The 17,808-nt window shown below is 40.5% G+C and overlaps 1 pseudogene; it reads left to right on the forward strand.

Moving 5' to 3' along the window:
- Window positions 1–229: 229 nt before the first annotated feature.
- LOC126099184 (5S ribosomal RNA) lies at window positions 230–347 on the forward strand (annotated as a pseudogene).
- Window positions 348–17,808: the final 17,461 nt, after the last annotated feature.

Consider the following 17,808-nt stretch of genomic DNA (forward strand, 5'->3'; position numbering starts at 1 on the left):
AATAGCCTCATGAAAAAAGATGGTGATGGTCGAGATGGCCGTTTGCAGCTGTTAGCCTACGTGGACTCGTGTAGCTGTTACAGCTGGTAAAGGCGTATTCAGTGCTCAGACGATTGAATGACTTGGTTGTATTGAAGTACGTTATTGGTGCGCATCGTGGTTATTGTATTGGGTCCACGTGGGTTTGGATGCACGTGCTTGTCTTAACAAGAATCATTTATTACATTATGCCAACGGCCTTGCCGCAGTGGTAACACCGGTTCCCGTCAGATCACCGAAGTTAAGCGCTCTCGGGCTGCGCTAGCACTTGGATGGATGACCATCTGGTCTGCCGAGCGCTGTTGGCAAGCGGATTGCACTCAGCCCTTCTGAGGCAAACTGAGGAGCTACTTGAGTGAGAAGTAGCGGCTCCGGTATCGGAAACTGACATACGGCCGGGAGAGCTGTGTGCTGACCACATGCCCCTCCATTTCTGCATCCAGTGACGCCTGTAGGCTGATACCGCGGTCGGTCGGTACCGTTGGCCCTTCATGGCCTTTTCTGGAGGAGTTTAGTTTTGAGTACTGTGTATCCTGTTATTATTGTTGAAAAAAGTGTAGTTCACATTTGCGAAGGAGGGCTATATATGGGTAATATCAACATGTGAGCTATCAGTTCAACGTAGTAATGGGGTTGTCTATTGTGTAAGGGTTACCTGTGGTCATTTTAATATTGTTTATTCTGAAATGCAGGACGGCGAACTCAGTGTCAAATATTAAATCTTTCTTGTTAATTTCTAGTGATATGTGATCGATTTCTATCTGCCATGTTAGTTAATGGACTTTGTTCTTTATGTAAAGGTTATCTGTGGGCGCTTTAAAATTATTATAAATGCAGGAAGGTGCACCCATTACATAATTTGAAGGTTTTTTTCATTCCGAGTACACTTATGTAATGCTGGTTTCTTGTTAATTGCTAGTGAGATTTGTGCGATTTGTCTGCCATGTTAGTTGATTGGATTTGTTTTTTATGTAAAGATTATCTGTGGGTGTTTTAAAATTGTTTATTCTAAATGCAGGAAGGTGAACCAGTACATGATTTGAAAGTTGTTTTGGCTGACTCCAAGTACTTTTACGTCATGCTGGTTCATTAGCTGCTGTCTTAATATTATTGTTTCTTAAAGGTATAAGTTGAAATTCAAATTTTCGCTGCTCATTCAACTTAAAAGTTGTATTAAAAAACAATGTGTGATAAAATTGTTTTATCGATTCTCTTGTAAGGCTGACTGGGGTTTCAACGCATCAGTTTTCTGTTTAAATATTTGAGTGTAGTAAAAGCATGAAACTTTGTTCACTGGAATGTCATTACGTATGCCTGTAAGCTCCAGCAACATCACTCCATTCGCACATCACAATTTCGAAGCAGCTGGTAAGGGATAATGCACACCTTATCATCATTTTCAAATAAGACAATATAAATTTAAAAAAAGACATTTATAAAGCATATGTACCAACTGACAAAAAGTTATTATGCAGAGTTTGCTCGAATCACACAAAAAGCATAGATTTTTGATTCTTGATAGAGCAAGAAAATTGAATGATGGGTGATATAAAAGAGATTTTTGAGAGTTTCTTTTTAAAAGATAATGGTCGATATGTTACACTGAGAAACTAACATATATTTATAAATTAAAAAATATGTTATTACATCCGTATGTATTTCACCGTGGACAAATTTGCACACTGTCGTGCATTCATTCTGAGGAGCTGATGCACAGACGAAACCGCCGTTTGCACATTGATGGAAAAACTGAACTTATCATTGAGAGCCTTAAATGTCATTTTACGGGAATGATAATGATCAACGAACTTCTGAAAACCCAGTCTGGGAGAACTGTAGCATTCAGAGATACTACCGAAAGATATAAAACGAAAATTCAAATGATTCAGACTCTCAACGAAAAACTTAAACATCATTATATGAAAATTCAGATTATCAACAAACCCCTCAAAACCTATTCTAGCTTGGTTACATTGTTCACTGAAAGACTTAAAGCTATAAGTGTTCGAGAAAAGAACAATATCAGATGCACTTGGAACCATTATGAGGTCAACCGAAATATTAGATGCAAAAGTTCATGTTACTGAAAAAAATTTGGAATTGTCAGGAAATCCATACATTGAAGTTTACGTGCATAAGTTCGCATAGTCTGAGAGTATGTAGGGTACATACTACCTCGAAGTCAGTTCAGTGTGTACCAGCATCTCAACAAAAAGCAAAGTTATCGTAGTGTGGAAGGCTGTTTGGCAGAAAGTACAACTGATAAGATTAAGACAGTTGCAATGAGATCATTCTCCATCACAAACGTTCAGAACTGTAAATGAAACTCTTAAATATCTCTCAAACACACCCAGTAAGACGGATGGAGACAGAAGAGAAGCAGAAGCAAGTGAAAGAGTTGGAAACAAATAAGTCGCCTGATCCAGATGGAATCACATTACGGTTTTACAAAAACTTCCCTACGGCATTGGCCCCTTACTTAGCTTGCATTTATAGTAGAGCTCTCACCGCACAAAGTCCCAAGCATCTAGAAAAAAAGCGCATGTATCTTGTATATGTTGTTTGTTGTTGTGGTCTTCAGTCCTGAGACTGGTTTGATACAGCTCTCCATGCTACTCTATCGTGTGCAAGCTTCTTCATCTCCCAGTACCTACTGCAACCTACATCCTTCTGAATCTGCTTGGTGTATTCATCTCTTGGTCTCCCTCTACGATTTTTACTTTCCACGCTGCCCTCCAATGCTAAATTGGTGATCCCTTGATGCCTCAGAACATGTCCAACCAATCGATCCCTTCTTCTAGTCAAGTTGTGCCACAAACTTCTCTTCTCCCCAATCCTATTCAATATCTCCTCGTTAGTTATGTGATCTACCCATCTAATCTTCAGCATTCTTCTGTAGCACCACATTTCGAAACCTTCTATTCTCTTCTTGTCCAAACTATTTATCGTCCATGTTTCACTTCCATACATGGCCACACCCCATACAAATACTTTCAGAAATGACTTCCTGACACTTAAATCTATACTCGATGTTAACAAATTTCTTTTCTTCAGAAACGCTTTCCTTGCAATTGCCAGTCTACATTTTATATCCTCTCTACTTCGACCATCATCAGTTATTTTGCTCCCGAAGTAGCAAAACTCCTTCACTACTTTAAGTGTCTCATTTCCTAATCTAATACCCTCAGCATCTCCCAACTTAATTGAACTACATTCCATTATCCTCGTTTTGCTTTTGTTGATGTTCATCTTATATCCTCCTTTCAAGACGTTATCCATTCCGTTCAACTGCTCTTCCAAGTCCTTTGCTGTCTCTGACAGGATTATAATGTCATCGCGAACCATAAGGTTTTTATTTCTTCTCCATGGATTGTAATACCTACTCCGAATTTTTCTTTTGTTTCCTTCACTGCTTGCTCAATATACAGATTGAATAACATCGGGGAGAGGCTACAACCCTGTATCACTCCCTTCCCAATCACTGCTTCCCTTTCATGTTCCTCGACCCTTATAACTGCCATTTGGTCATCATCATCATCATCATCATCATTTAAGACTGATTACGCCTTTCAGCGTTCAGTCTGGAGCATAGCCCCCCTTATACAGTTCCTCCATGATCCCCTATTCAGTGCTAACATTGGTGCCTCTTCTGATGTTAAACCTATTACTTCAAAATCACTCTTAACCGAATCCAGGTACCTTCTCCTCGGTCTGCCCCGACTCCTCCTACCCTCTACTGCTGAATCCATGAGTCTCTTGGGTAACCTTACTTCTCCCATGCGTGTAACATGACCCCACCATCTAAGCCTGTTCGCCCTGACTGCTACATCTATAGAGTTCATTCCCAGTTTTTCTTTGATTTCCTCATTGTGGACACCCTCCTGCCATTGTTCCCATCTACTAGTACCTGCAATCATCCTAGCTACTTTCATATCCGTAACCTCTACCTTGTTGATAAAGTAACCTGAATCCACCCAGCTTTCGCTCCCATACAACAAAGTTGGTCGAAAGATTGAACGGTGCACAGATAACTTAGTCTTGGTACTGACTTCCTTCTTGCAGAAGAGAGTAGATCGTAGCTGAGCGCTCACTGCATTAGCTTTGCTACACCTCGCTTCCAGTTCTTTCACTATGTTGCCATCCTGTGAGAATATGCATCCTAAGTACTTGAAACCGTCCACCTGTTCTAACTTTGTTCCACCTATTTGGCACTCAGTGCGTTTATATTTCTTTCCCACTGACATTACTTTCGTTTTGGAGATGCTAATCTTCATACCATAGTCCTTACATTTCTGATCTAGCTCTGAAATATTACTTTGCAAACTTTCAATCGAATCTGCCATCACAACTAAGTCATCCGCATATGCAAGACTGCTTATTTTGTGTTCACATATCTTAATCTCACCCAGCCAGTCTATTGTTTTCAACATATGATCCATAAATAATATGAATAAGAGTGGAGACAGGTTGCAGCCTTGTCTTACCCCTGAAACTACTCTGAACCATGAACTCAATTTACCGTCAACTCTAACTGCTGCCTGACTATCCATGTAAAGACCTTTAATTGCTTGCAAAAGTTTGCCTCCTATTCCATAATCTTGTAGAACAGACAATAACTTCCTCCTAGGAACCCGGTCACATGCCTTTTCTAGATCTATAAAGCATAGATACAATTCCCTGTTCCACTCATAACACTTCTCCATTATTTGCCGTAAGCTAAAGATCTGGTCCTGACAACCTCTAAGAGGCTTAAACCCACTCTGATTTTCATCGAATTGGTCCTCAACTAATACTCGCACTTTCCTTTCAACAATACCTGAGAAGATTTTACCCACAACGCTGATTAAAGAGATACCTCTGTAGTTGTTACAATTTTTTCTGTTTCCATGTTTAAAGATTGGTGTGATTACTGCTTTTTTCCAGTCTGATGGAACCTGTCCCGACTCCCAGGCCATTTCAATTATCCTGTGTAGCCATTTAAGACCTGACATTCCACTGTATTTGATGAGTTCCGATTTAATTTCATCCACCCCAGCCGCTTTATTGCACTGCAATCATTTGACCATTTTTTCCACTTCCTCAAATGTGATCCTATTTCCATCATCATTCCTATCCCATTCTACCTCAAAATCTGAAACATTACTGATCGCATTTTCACCTACATTGAGCAACTCTTCAAACTGCCATTTGGTTTCTGTACAAATTGTAAATAGCCTTTCGTTCCCTGCCACCTTCAGAATCTGAAAGAGAGTATTCCAGTCAACACTGTCAAAAGCTTTCTCTAAGTCTACAAATGCTCGAAACGTAGGTTTGCCTTTCCTTAATCTAGTTTCCAAGATAAGTCGTAGGGTCAGTATTGCCTCACGTGTTCCAATATTTCTACGGAATCCAAACTGATCTTCCCCGAGGTCGGCTTCTACTCGTTTTTCCATTCGTCTGTAAACAATTCGCGTTAGTATTTTGCAGCCGTGACTTATTAAACTGATAGTTCGGTAATTTTCACATCTGTCAACACCTGCTTTCTTTGGGATTGGAATTATTATATTCTTCTTGAAGTCTGAGGGTATTTCGCCTGGCCGGCCGGAGTGGCCGAGCGGTTCTGGGCGCTACAGTCTGGAACCGCGCGACCGCTACGGTCGCAGGTTCCAATCCTGCCTCGGGCATGGATGTGTGTGATGTCCTTAGGTTAGTTAGGTTTAAGTAGTTCTACGTTCTAGGGGACTGATGACCTCAGATGTTAAGTCCCATAGTGCTCAGAGCCATTTGAACCATTTATTTTGCCTGTCTCATACATCTTGCTCACCAGATGGTAGAGTTTTGTCAGGACGGGCTCTCCCAAGGCTGTCAGTAGTTCTAATGGAATGTTATCTACTCCCGGGGCCTTGTTTTGACTCAGGTCTTTCAATGCTCTGTTAAACTCTTCGCGCTCTTCTCCCATTTCATCTTCATCTACATCCTCTTCCATTTCCATAATATTGTCCTCAAATACATCGCCCTTGTATAGACCCTCTACATACTCCTTCCACCTTCCTGCTTTCCCTTCTTTGCTTAGAACTGGGTTTCCATCTGAAATCTTGATATCATACAAGTGGTTCTCTTTTCTCCAAAGGTCTATTTAGTTTTCCTGTAGGCAGTATCTGTCTTACCCCTACTGAGATAAGCCTCTACATCCTTACATTTGTCTTCTAGCCATCCCTGCTTAGCCATTTTGCACTTCCTGTCGATCTCATTTTTGAGACGTTTGTACTCCTTTTTGCCTGCTTCATTTACTGCATTTTTATATTTTCTCCTTTCATCAACTAAATTCAATATTTCTTCTGTTACCCAAGGATTTCTACTAGCCCTCGTCTGTTTACTTACTTGAACCTCTGCTGCCTTCACTACTTCATCCCTCAAAGCTAATCCATGCTTCTTCTACTGTATTTCTTTCCCCCATTTCTGTCAATTGTTCCCTTATGCTCTCCCTGAAACTCTGTACAACCTCTGGTTTAGTCAGTTTATCCAGGTCCCATCTCCTTAAATTCCCACCTTTCTGCAGTTTCTTCAGTTTTAATCTACAGTCCATAACCAATAGATTGTGGTCAGGTCCACATCTGCCGCTGGAAATGTCTTACAATTTAAAACCTGGTTCCTAAATCTCTGTCTTACCATTATATAATCTATCTGAAACCTGTCAGTATCTCCAGGCTCCTTCCATGTATACAACCTTCTTTTATGATTCTTGAACCAAGTGTTAGCTATGATTAAGTTGTACTCTTTGCAAAATTCTACCAGCCGGCTTCCACTTTCATTTCTTAGCCCCAATCCATATTCACCTAATACGTTTCCTTCTCTCCCTTTTCCTACTACCGAATTCGAGTCACCCATGACTATTACATTTTCGTCTCCCTTCACAATGTGAATAATTTCTTCTATTTCATCATCCATTTCTTCAATTTCTTCGTCATCTGCAGAGCTAGTTGGCATATAAACTTGTACTACTGTAGTAGGCGTGGGCTTCGTGTCTATCTTGGCCACAATAATGCGTTCACTATGCTGTTTGTAGTAGCTTACTCGTACTCCTATTTTTTTTATCCATTATTAAACCTGCTCCTGCATTACCCCTATTTGACTTTGTATTTATAACCCTGTATTCGCCCGACCAAAAGTCTTGTTCCTCCTGCCACCGAACTTCACTAATTCCCATTATATCTAACTTTAACCTATCCATTTCCCTTTTTAAAATTTCTAACCTACCTGCCCGATTAAGGGATCTGACATTCCACGCTCCGATCCGTAGAACGCCAGTTTTCTTTCTCCTGACAACGACGTCCTCTTGAGTAGTCCCCGTCCGGAGATCCGAATGGGGGACTATTTTACCTCCGAAATACTTTACCTAAGAGGACGCCATCATCATTAACCATACAGTAGAGCTGCATGCCCTCGGGAAAAGTTGCGGCTGTAATTTCCCCTTGCTTTGTACCGTTCGCAGTACCAGCACAGCAAGGCCGTTTTGGTTAGTGTTACAGGGCCAGATCAGTCAATCATCCAGACTGTTGCCCCTTCAACCTACGGTACGGCCATCTGTATCGCTCAGGCACGCAAGCCTCCCCACCAACGGCAAGGTCCATGGTTCATGGGGGGGGGATCTTGTATATAAGGAGCGTAAAATAACTGACTCGGAAAATTGCAGACCAATATCCTTATCATCGGTTTGTTACAAAATTCTTATACATGTTCTCATTTCAGATATAATGAAAGTCATTGAAGCTGGAAAGCTTTAATCCAGAAATCAGTACGATTTTGTAAGTATTACTCATTCAAAACTCAGCTTTCCCTTTTATCAAATGATTCCCTTTGAACCATGGATGAAGGACAACAGGCAGATTCCACATTCCTAGATCCCCGAAAAACGTTTGACATGGTGAGCTACTGCAGATGGTTAGCGAAGGTACGAACATATTGATTAAGTTCCCCGAAATGTTAGTAGCTCGAAGACTTCTTAAGTAATACAACCCAGTACCTTTACCTCTATCATTAGTGTTCATCATAGACAAGAGGAGTGGCCTGAGGGAGTGCCCCAGGGAAGTGTGCTAGGACCGCTACTCTTTTATATATACATAAATGATCTGATGGACAGAGTTAGCAAGAATCCGTAGCTATTTATTGATGATACGGGTGTACGGGAAGGTGTCGTGGGGGGGTTCAAGATAACTTAGACAGAATTTATAACTGGTATGATGAATGTCAGCTTGTTTAAAAGTAGAAAACTGTAAGTTAACGCAGATGACAATATCAAAATGTTCGAATACATATTTAGTAATGTGCTACTTGACACAGTCACATCTATTAAATATCTAGGCTAATGTTGCAAAGCGTTATGAAATGGAACGAATCTATAAAGACTTTAGGAGGAAGGCAAATGGTTGACTTCGGTCTACTGAGAGAAACTGACGAAAGTGTGGGTCATCTGTAAAGGATACTGTATATGAAGACTACTGAGATCAGTTCTTGAGTACTGCTCTAGTGTTTGGGATTCCCACCAGGTTGAATTAAAGGAAGCAATTCAGAGGCGAGCTGCTAGGTTTGTCGCCAGTAGGTTCGATCAAGACAGACGTATTGCGGAGATGCTTTGGGAACTCGAATGGGCACCCCTGGATGAAAGACGACGTTCTTTTCGGCAAAAACTGTTGAGAAAACTTAGAGCACCGACGCACCAACTGTATTGCTGCCAATGCACATTTCATGTGAGGACCACAAAGCTATGATAAAAGAAATTAGGGCTCATACGGAGGCATGTACACAGACGTTTTTCCCTCCCTCTATTTGCGAGTGGAACACGAAAGGAAATGCCTAGTAGTGGTACAAGGTACCCTTCCCCACCTACCACCCAGTGGTGTACATGTAGATATACTATCCGCGATTTCATTAGTAATGTTTCATTAACCATCATCGGGATTCTGAGGTAGAGGGAACATGTGGAGTCAGCAGGGAGGAACAGTATACGCTGAGTACGCAAGTTGTAAGTTTAACCAAGCATTCAGCGGTGGTCGGAAATAATGAAGCTGAAAGAACATCTGGTTTAATGGATCTAATATTCTTAAAAATTTCAAACCTACATTTTTCCGAAAGAGTCAGAAACGTTTGATGAAATATTACATATGACTAACGCACATTTGAAAGATCAGGGAAAGACACATAATCGAATAATGGTGGAGACAGAAGTTCAAGAACTCCACAAACCAGCGTGCAACGCAACCCTTGTAGACAAGTGAAACTTCCTGGCAGATTAAAACTGTGTGCCCGACCGAGACTCGAACTCGGGACCTTTGCCTTTCGCGGGCAAGCGCTCTACCATCTGAGCTACCGAAGCACGACTCACGCCCGGTCTCACAGCTTTACTTCTGCCAGTATCTCGTCTCCTACCTTCCAAACTTTACAGAAGTGTAGACAAGTAATTCGAGGCTTGAGCGATTTGTGGAAAGTGGATCTTGTAGATATGAGACAATATTCAGGAGAGCAAAAATGTTTGGAATGTATCTTGATGGTCAGTGCCACATGTTCCAAGTTAGCGTGGCCATAACATGTAAAAACAAAGGTGGGGAATACAGTAGCACAGTTTACGGATCAACAGGTGCAGACAGGGGCAAATTGATGTCCAGACAGCCATCAAACAGTTCATTGTGGTGCGTTTTATAATCAACATGTCAACAAGGTTATGGAGAGTATGGAATATACTTCTACTCAGCTTCCCCCCTCATGGAAACCGGTGTCTTGAAACATTTGAGTAGAACGTTAAAAATCCTTTATTGGAGATTTTAATCTTCATGGATCATACAAATGGATGGATATTCTTCCAGATGTGACTCAACAGTATAACCGAAATTTACATCAAAGAATAATAGTGAAAACAGTTGATGTTTGTGGTATTAAGCTCCCACATACAATATACAATAATATTAAAATGGCGGATCTTCACAACTAGAAATTTAACGTACGTGATTTAGTACAAAATACACTCACAGAAAAAAAATCGCAGCATCAAGGAGTTGTATGACATAAACGAAAGTTGGTAGGCGTGTTTCTCCATCTGAAAGGTGATGTCTATCCAAATTTCGCGCCTCTTACGTAAGACGCGCTAGTAGCGCCACTATGAGGATGCAAATCAGGATTGCTTTAAATACGAGGGTGAGTCAAATGAAAACCTTAAATTTGTAATAACAAATCAAAATTTCGCACCGTTATCCTATAAGTTGGTAAGCGTGCAACAAACAGCGTACAGAATGGTCTGTAGGTGGCAGCATTGTGCAGATTCACACATACCGTAGCAGTATCAGTATAATGATGGCTGCCCCACTTGTGACTTTCACCAGGGAAGAACAGCGTTTCGTTATTCGGTTTTTGCGTAGTGAAGGTGTGAAACCTATTGAAATTCATCGACGAATGAAGGTTCAGTACGGTGATGCATGTTTGTCACAGCAGAAAGTCTACGAATGGAGTAGGAAGTCCGCAAATGATGTGACTTCAGTGGAAGATGCTCCTCGTCCAGGTCAGGCACAACGAGTTGTGGCTCCACATAACATTGCAGCAGTTGAAGCCATAGTGAAGGAAAACCGCCGACTGCCACTGAATGACATTGCAGCATGTTTACAGATTAGTCATGGATCAGCACACCACATTGTGCATGATGTGCTCCAGTTTCACAAAGTGTCTGAAAGATGGGTGCCACGGCAGCTGACTCCTGAAATGAGAGAACGACGTGTTGATGCTTGTGAAGAACTTCGCCGCTTTGAACGAGAAGGTGATGGCTACCTTGCAAGAATCGTTACTGGGGACGAAACCTGGGTTCACTTCTACCAACCGGAAACGAAGAGAGCGAGCAAGGAATCGCGCTATTCCTCATCACCAAGTGATTTCCATATGTTTAGACCACTCAAAGACGCAATGGCAGGAAAGAAGTTCCGTTCTAATGAAGAGGTACGCCATGCGGTGCATGAGTGGTTGCGCGGACTATCAAAAGAATTTTTATCCAAAGGAATTTATGCACTTGGTAAGCGCTGGAGGACTTGCATTGAGTGTGGGGGAGATTATGTTGAATAGAGATACAGCTTTGTACCACTTCTGCACAATAAATAATATTTAAAAAAATATTTAAGGTTTTCATTTGACTCACCCTCGTGCAAGCGGTAGCAGTCGTGAACAGTCAAGTATGCCTTTAAGGCGCCAAAGATGCCATTATCAACACCTCACTGAGTTTGACGGAGGTCGTGTAATAGGTTTATGGGAAGCTGGACGTTCCTTCTACGATACTGCAGAAAGCACTGTAGTCACTGTACATGACTTCTAGTCGCGGTGATAGCGAGAATGTACGATCGCAAGAAGACAGGGCTCCGAACGGCCACGTGTCACTACCGAGCGGAAAAACGGTCGTGTTCGGTGTATGGCTCTGGCGCATTGTACTGAATCTGTAGCAGCAGTTTCAGCAGCATTGGCACCACAGTGATACAATGAACTGTTACAAATCGATTACTTCAAGAACAGCTCCGAGCCAGACGCCCGCATGCGTTCATTCCACTAACTCCAAACCATCGCAATTTGCAACTTCAGTAGTGTCAAACGAAAGCTCATTCGTGAGCAGGGTGGAGGTCTATTGTGTTTCTGATGAAAGCTGTTTCTGCCTCGGTGCCAGCGACGGCCGTGTGTTGGTTAGAAGGAGGCCAGTTGATGGCTTGCAACCAACCTGTCTGTGTGCTAGACACACTGGATTTACACTTGATGTTATGGTCTGGGGTGCGCTTTCGTATGACAGTTGTATCACTCTCGTCGTTATCCCACGCACCCTGTCTGCAAAACTGTACGTCATTCTGGTGATTCGACTTGTCGTGGTGCCATTACGAACAGCATTCAAGAGGTCTTTCCCAACAGGACAACGCTCGCCCACATACCGCTATTAGAACCCAACATGCTTACGGTGTCGACATGTTGCCTTAGCCTGCTCGATCACCAGATCTGTCTCCAATCGAGCACACACCCAAAATAATTAGACGACAACTCCACCGTCATCCGCAAACAGTATTAACCGTCTCTGTATTGATTTACCGACGGCAGCAGGCATGGAACTCAATCCCACAAACTGACTTCCGGCACCTGTACAACTCAATACATGCACGTTAGCATGCCTGCATTCAACAGTGTGGCGGTTACATCGCTTATTAATGCACTATCATTTCACATTTGCAATGCTTTTTTCTCGTGCTTACCTTAACCTCTGATCTTGCAGCCTTAATCACATAAACATGTTTCCCAAAGAAATGTATTTCCGTAATTTCGTAACTCTACATTAATTATTTTTTGTTGTAGGGACTTGTTTTCCGTCAGTGTACAAGAGTGCATCTGAGAAATCATACCTATCAAACTGGTCAATGGAAAGATTTATAGTTCCCAAACTGTAATGAACAAAGCCTACAACTTACATCTTAATGTATGACGTTTTTAGTGAAATAACTGTTGGTTTTTTACACAGAAGTCTTACAGGGAAACAGTGAACTAGTTGTGTTTCTCATTTTTTTCTTCACGTGATAATGGAAAATAAGGTCCTGGTTAAATGGCTCGTCTTCCTTTCTTCACACAACTGATGGGTGAATGTTTGACGTGGTATATAGTAACGTGCGCGGACCCACTGACCGTGTAGTAATGTAACACATCTGTTAGTACGCGCTTTGTACATGGTAGAAGTGGTATTCTCAGCAAGCTGCCTGTAAGATTTTGAGCCCCCCACTTCCCCAGGACCAGACCATTTTGAATCAAATCTCAAACAAGTACGAAGTATGTTCAGTAAATGAGAGGTAGTTTAGAGTTCGAGGTCCGACAAGTGTGCAAAATATAAACATAGGTACCCACTTATTTATTACCAAGCCCTGGCAATTGGCAATAGATGTTTTCAAAAATTTTAGAATTTTTGCAAAACGTTGCATGAAACTTGAAAACTGCAGAATGATGACCAGTTGTCTCCTATACGCAATTATTCTTCAAGAAACGTTTTTTGATACTTATACCATCAACGAGCAGAATACACGCAGAGGTGCAGTGATTTATTAATTTCTTAACTAAAGAGTAACATTCTAAAAATTTCTTTTTCAAAGGATACTGATAATTTTTATAAAGCTTATTTTATGACTGTGAAAATCCAGCTAGATGAACTGAAGTAGAAGCATCCAGATTTAGGTTACAGCTTTTACCAGCTGTAGACATGAAAGTAATCACTAGTTACCTTGACTTTCTTGCGCCGGAACTAACTTAGAAAAACATTTTGTAACTTTTTTCTGCTGAAAACAGTCAATATCGCATAAATCTTTATCTAGATACAGTTTTTTTTAGTGAAAATAATTCACCCATGTGGCTCTCCGAAAAGAAAACTAAGGAAAGGAAAGACTCAAAGACTGCACAGGCTAAATCACTCGCTGGGTCTCACTCAGATATCTTTAAAATGAAGATGGCGAAGGAAAGAGAAATCAAACCGTTGAATCTAACTCCGGCGTACAGACAATTATTCGTGTTGAGACTACAAACAGAGCTGAAAATACTACTGTATTTGATTTTAATGAAGACTTTAATGTATGTGACACTGAAAATAATAGGATAAAGATAGTATTGATGAGCTAATTACGAAGGATGGACATATTTCTGATGCATCTAACTTCGACTCCTCTTCATCCAATGATACAGAACATTGGCCAATACGTGCTCCACAGCATATCAGAGCATTGTGATCATTGAAAAGAGTAGTGAAGTATATCAAAACAAAGAAATACCTTTTGACTCTATAGATAGACCAAGTGAACACACTAGAGGAACACATCACTGCTTAACTTCGTCGTGGTTTTATTCCCATTTGAACAAGACCAAACATTGGAGGAAATGGGTGCTATACTCACCATCAATAAGGAAACTGTGCCGTTCTTGGTGCTGGTTGTTTGCATTTTACATCGCTTTTTGGATATTGCACTATTTTTTCCAACTATAACTTTGCTTTCTGTGGTCATCGTGAAGACGTTTCATCGGAAAACAGAGGAAATTAGTTATAACTGGTACAGTTGGTGGCGAAACATGATCTAGCATTCAGAGAGCATTGTTTGAAACTTGAAGAGTTCGCTGTTGGATCAAAAGTGATGCAAAATGTTTTAATTTTGGATAAATTTTTAAGAAACAAATAAGATATAGAAAACGCTAAATATTACGAAACAAGTTTTAACAACACACCCAATGAAAGCAGAACTGAGCAAATGAATCAAACAACTAGATAAATCCATACAGAAGACAACATTGTGGAAGTTTGAGAATTCCTCTTAGGTTTTCCATATGTTGTGAAATACTGCAGAAGATATGTCAAAAGATTTTCAATAGTAGCTGGAGAAAGATGAGCCGTATAATGCGTTGTGCAGGGCTCAAGGTTATGAGAATGCCGCATCAGTGATAGGTGTACACGGAAGGGTTCAACGAAAAATTCGAGCAGTGAATCCGAAAACTCTGTTCAGTCCCTGAGCTCGTAATTCCGTAAACCTTTGTGGAATTCGTGCAGTCTCATTTATCACCTCTAGCGTCACCTGTTTTGGAACTGTAGAAAAGTTATATTCACTCTTCTCGTCTTCTGTATATAAATGGAAATTACTTGTAGAAAAAAATGAAAAGTAGGAAAAACTGTGAAAGTATTGTCAGTTACCCGCTAGAGCGCTAATAAAGTCATATAAAAAGAAAACGACTGTGAGCACATTGGAAGGTATGCAAGATCCATCCAAGGAAAACCTCTATACTAAATCGTCAGCACTCGCTCTTCCAGTCATACGTGATTTTACCATTTTGACCTACGTCAACTTTTGGCACACGATGCTGGAGGAAGTAAATTCAGCAAAAATTACTTTGGATAAAGGATTTCACCAAACCTTAGACATGAATGAGTATTTAGTGACGTAAGAAACTGCTGTTATAGACAACACTGTTACTTTGGGCACTAAAATGCAATGATATGGATATTAACATTGGTCATCAAGACAGGAGGGTAAATAAAATCATACCAGGTGAACTGGGTCATGTCACTAGATTATACCGGGTGATTCAACAAGAATACCACAACTTTAGGAATTTAAAACTCTGCAACGACAAAAGGCAGAGCTAAGCACTATCTGTCGGCGAATTAAGGGAGCTATAAAGTTTCATTTAGTTGTACATTTGTTCGCTTGAGGCGCTGTTGACTAGGCGTCAGCGTCAGTTGATGCTAAAATGGCGACCGCTCAACAGAGAGCTTTTTGTGTTATTGAGTACGGCAGAAATGAATCGACGAGAATCCGTGGGAAACAACTCAGTATGAACGTGACTCGCCTAAGGTGAACGTTTTCTGTGCCATTTCAGCCAATAAAGTTTTTGGTCCCTTTTTCTTCGAAGGTGCTACTGTAACTGGACTACAGTATCTGGAGATGTTAGAGAATTGGCTGTTCCCTCAGCTCGAACAAGAAGCACAACAATTCATATTTCAGCAGGATGGAGCGCCACCACATTGGCACTTATCTGTGCGTAACTACCTGAACGTCAACTACCCGAGGCGATGGATCGGCCGCCAGGCAGCCCGTGACAGAGCACTTCATCACTGGCCTCCAAGAAGCCCTGATCCTACCCCCTGCGATTTTTTCTTATGGGGGTATGTTAAGGATATGGTGTTTCCGCCACCTCTCCCAGCCACCATTGATGATTTGAAACGAGAAATAACAGCAGCTATCCAAACTGTTACGCCTGATATGCTACAGAGAGTGTGGAATGAGTTGGAGTATCGGGTTGATATTGCCCGAGTGTCTGGAGGGGGCCATATTGAACATCTCTGAACTTGTTTTTGAGTGAAAAAAAACTTTTTTAAATACTCTTTGTAATGATGTATAACAGAAGGTTATATTATGATTCTCTCATTAAATACACATTTTTAAAGTTGTGGTATTGTTTTTGAATCACCCTGTAGATTCCAGCAGTAGTTCATCGATTAATGTTTGAATCATTGACAGATTTATACAAAATTATTGCAAGAATACATTGCCATGAAGGAAATCACCAAATTTTCAAAATTGTTGAAAAAAACTTACGCTTGAAGCTTCCAGTGATGGAGGCTGTAGCACTGGAAAATCTGATAGAAATTTACCATGAGTTTGATAAGAAACAGGCGCTTCGAGAAATAAAAATGTATCATAGGCATATACAAGCAACTGATATGAGTATTGGCGTTGCTGCTAGGTGGACAGCATGAGAAATCTTTCAGTTGATGATTAAATTGGACGTCAGTGAATCATTACTCTGTACATCAGTTATAATCCGACATTTCTTGGCGGTTTGTGTCCCAGTTACATCATGTGGGAGAAATTTTTCTAAACTGTAACTAATAAAATATCATCTTCACTCTATGATGAATCTAGAACGACTAGCCAATCTGTCCACTTGATAAAAGAAGAGTTTCAAATGAAATAGATTTGAACTACGGCATTGAGAATTTCAGTAAAATAAAGGCACAAAACATGTACTGGAATAATATCAACCACAATGACTATCTTGTACTAAGTTTGCAGAACCAACTGATACTATAATTGTAAAAGTTTTATTTCCAAACATATAGAATAAAAGGTAATTTTCTTATGTTGTTCTTTATCATTTTTTTGCCCTCTATCTGATGGTTACTATGCTAAATGCTGATTCATATTCTACGTTTCTCACCTATATCTTTAAATAAATCAAAATTGTTAGAGGGTAGAATACATATTATAAATGCTTCATTTTTAGTCATTGTATCGGTATTAGTCACTTTTTACAAAATGCATACTACAGATACATCAATTTCTAAGCAGACGGGGGCCTCATTTAGTTTCGCAGCTCCAGACCTCCAAAGGGCTTAGTCTGATGCTAGTGGACATTTATGCCTCGTGTCTCTCATGATAAGTGCATTAAAATAAGCAGCATATACATTGTACACCACACAGTATGGGTTTAGATGAGATATAATACACTCTAATCACTTTAATCATTAGAACAAATAAATAACTGCTGATCTCAGTCTTGACATAGTTTTCAAGATCCTTCAACTTGTTCTAGAACTTACCCTCGTTAGGCGACACATTAAAAAGCAAATATAACCTATTCTACTCCCAGATAGTTCATTTCACTGCGTAGGGCAATGTCCTTGTGTACAGTGGCCCACTACAAGGACAACTTACTTATTATTTTGTCAAAGCAATGAGCATTGCACCCGCTCGTCTTATATCAATACGACTTAGTTTTTCCTGGTATCCATTGTCAGGGTCACAACCAATGGACTCTCTCGATTTTACCGGTATACCACCAGTTTGTTACGTAAAAGCAACGAGCACAGCGTGTGTTCGACTTGCATCACTGCACGCAATGAGATGACGATCCATGGCGACCGTGGTCCAGGATCTTACCTTTGGTTTTTATGTGTTTCCTGCACTCTCGGAGTACAAAACATTGTAGCGATCATTTTGTCCAATTTTACACTGATGTATGCTTGATTTAGCAACTACGGCACAGGATAGCATGGCGCATATTGACCTTTTTGTTGTGTATTGACGTTTTGTGTATACCTGTTTTTTTTTTGGGAGAGTTTATTAAAATATTTTTTTTCACATGAAGATTTCACATTTTTGGTGACCGCTTGTAAACCTGAAACATTTGTGAAAAACATATTATGCTCGTGCAATAAAAAGAATTATAACACCGTGTGATTTTTCGGTGAGGAGACCAGGG

The sequence above is a fragment of the Schistocerca cancellata genome, chromosome 1 (assembly GCF_023864275.1).
Source record: "Schistocerca cancellata isolate TAMUIC-IGC-003103 chromosome 1, iqSchCanc2.1, whole genome shotgun sequence".
Classification (NCBI taxonomy): Eukaryota; Metazoa; Arthropoda; class Insecta; order Orthoptera; family Acrididae; genus Schistocerca; species Schistocerca cancellata.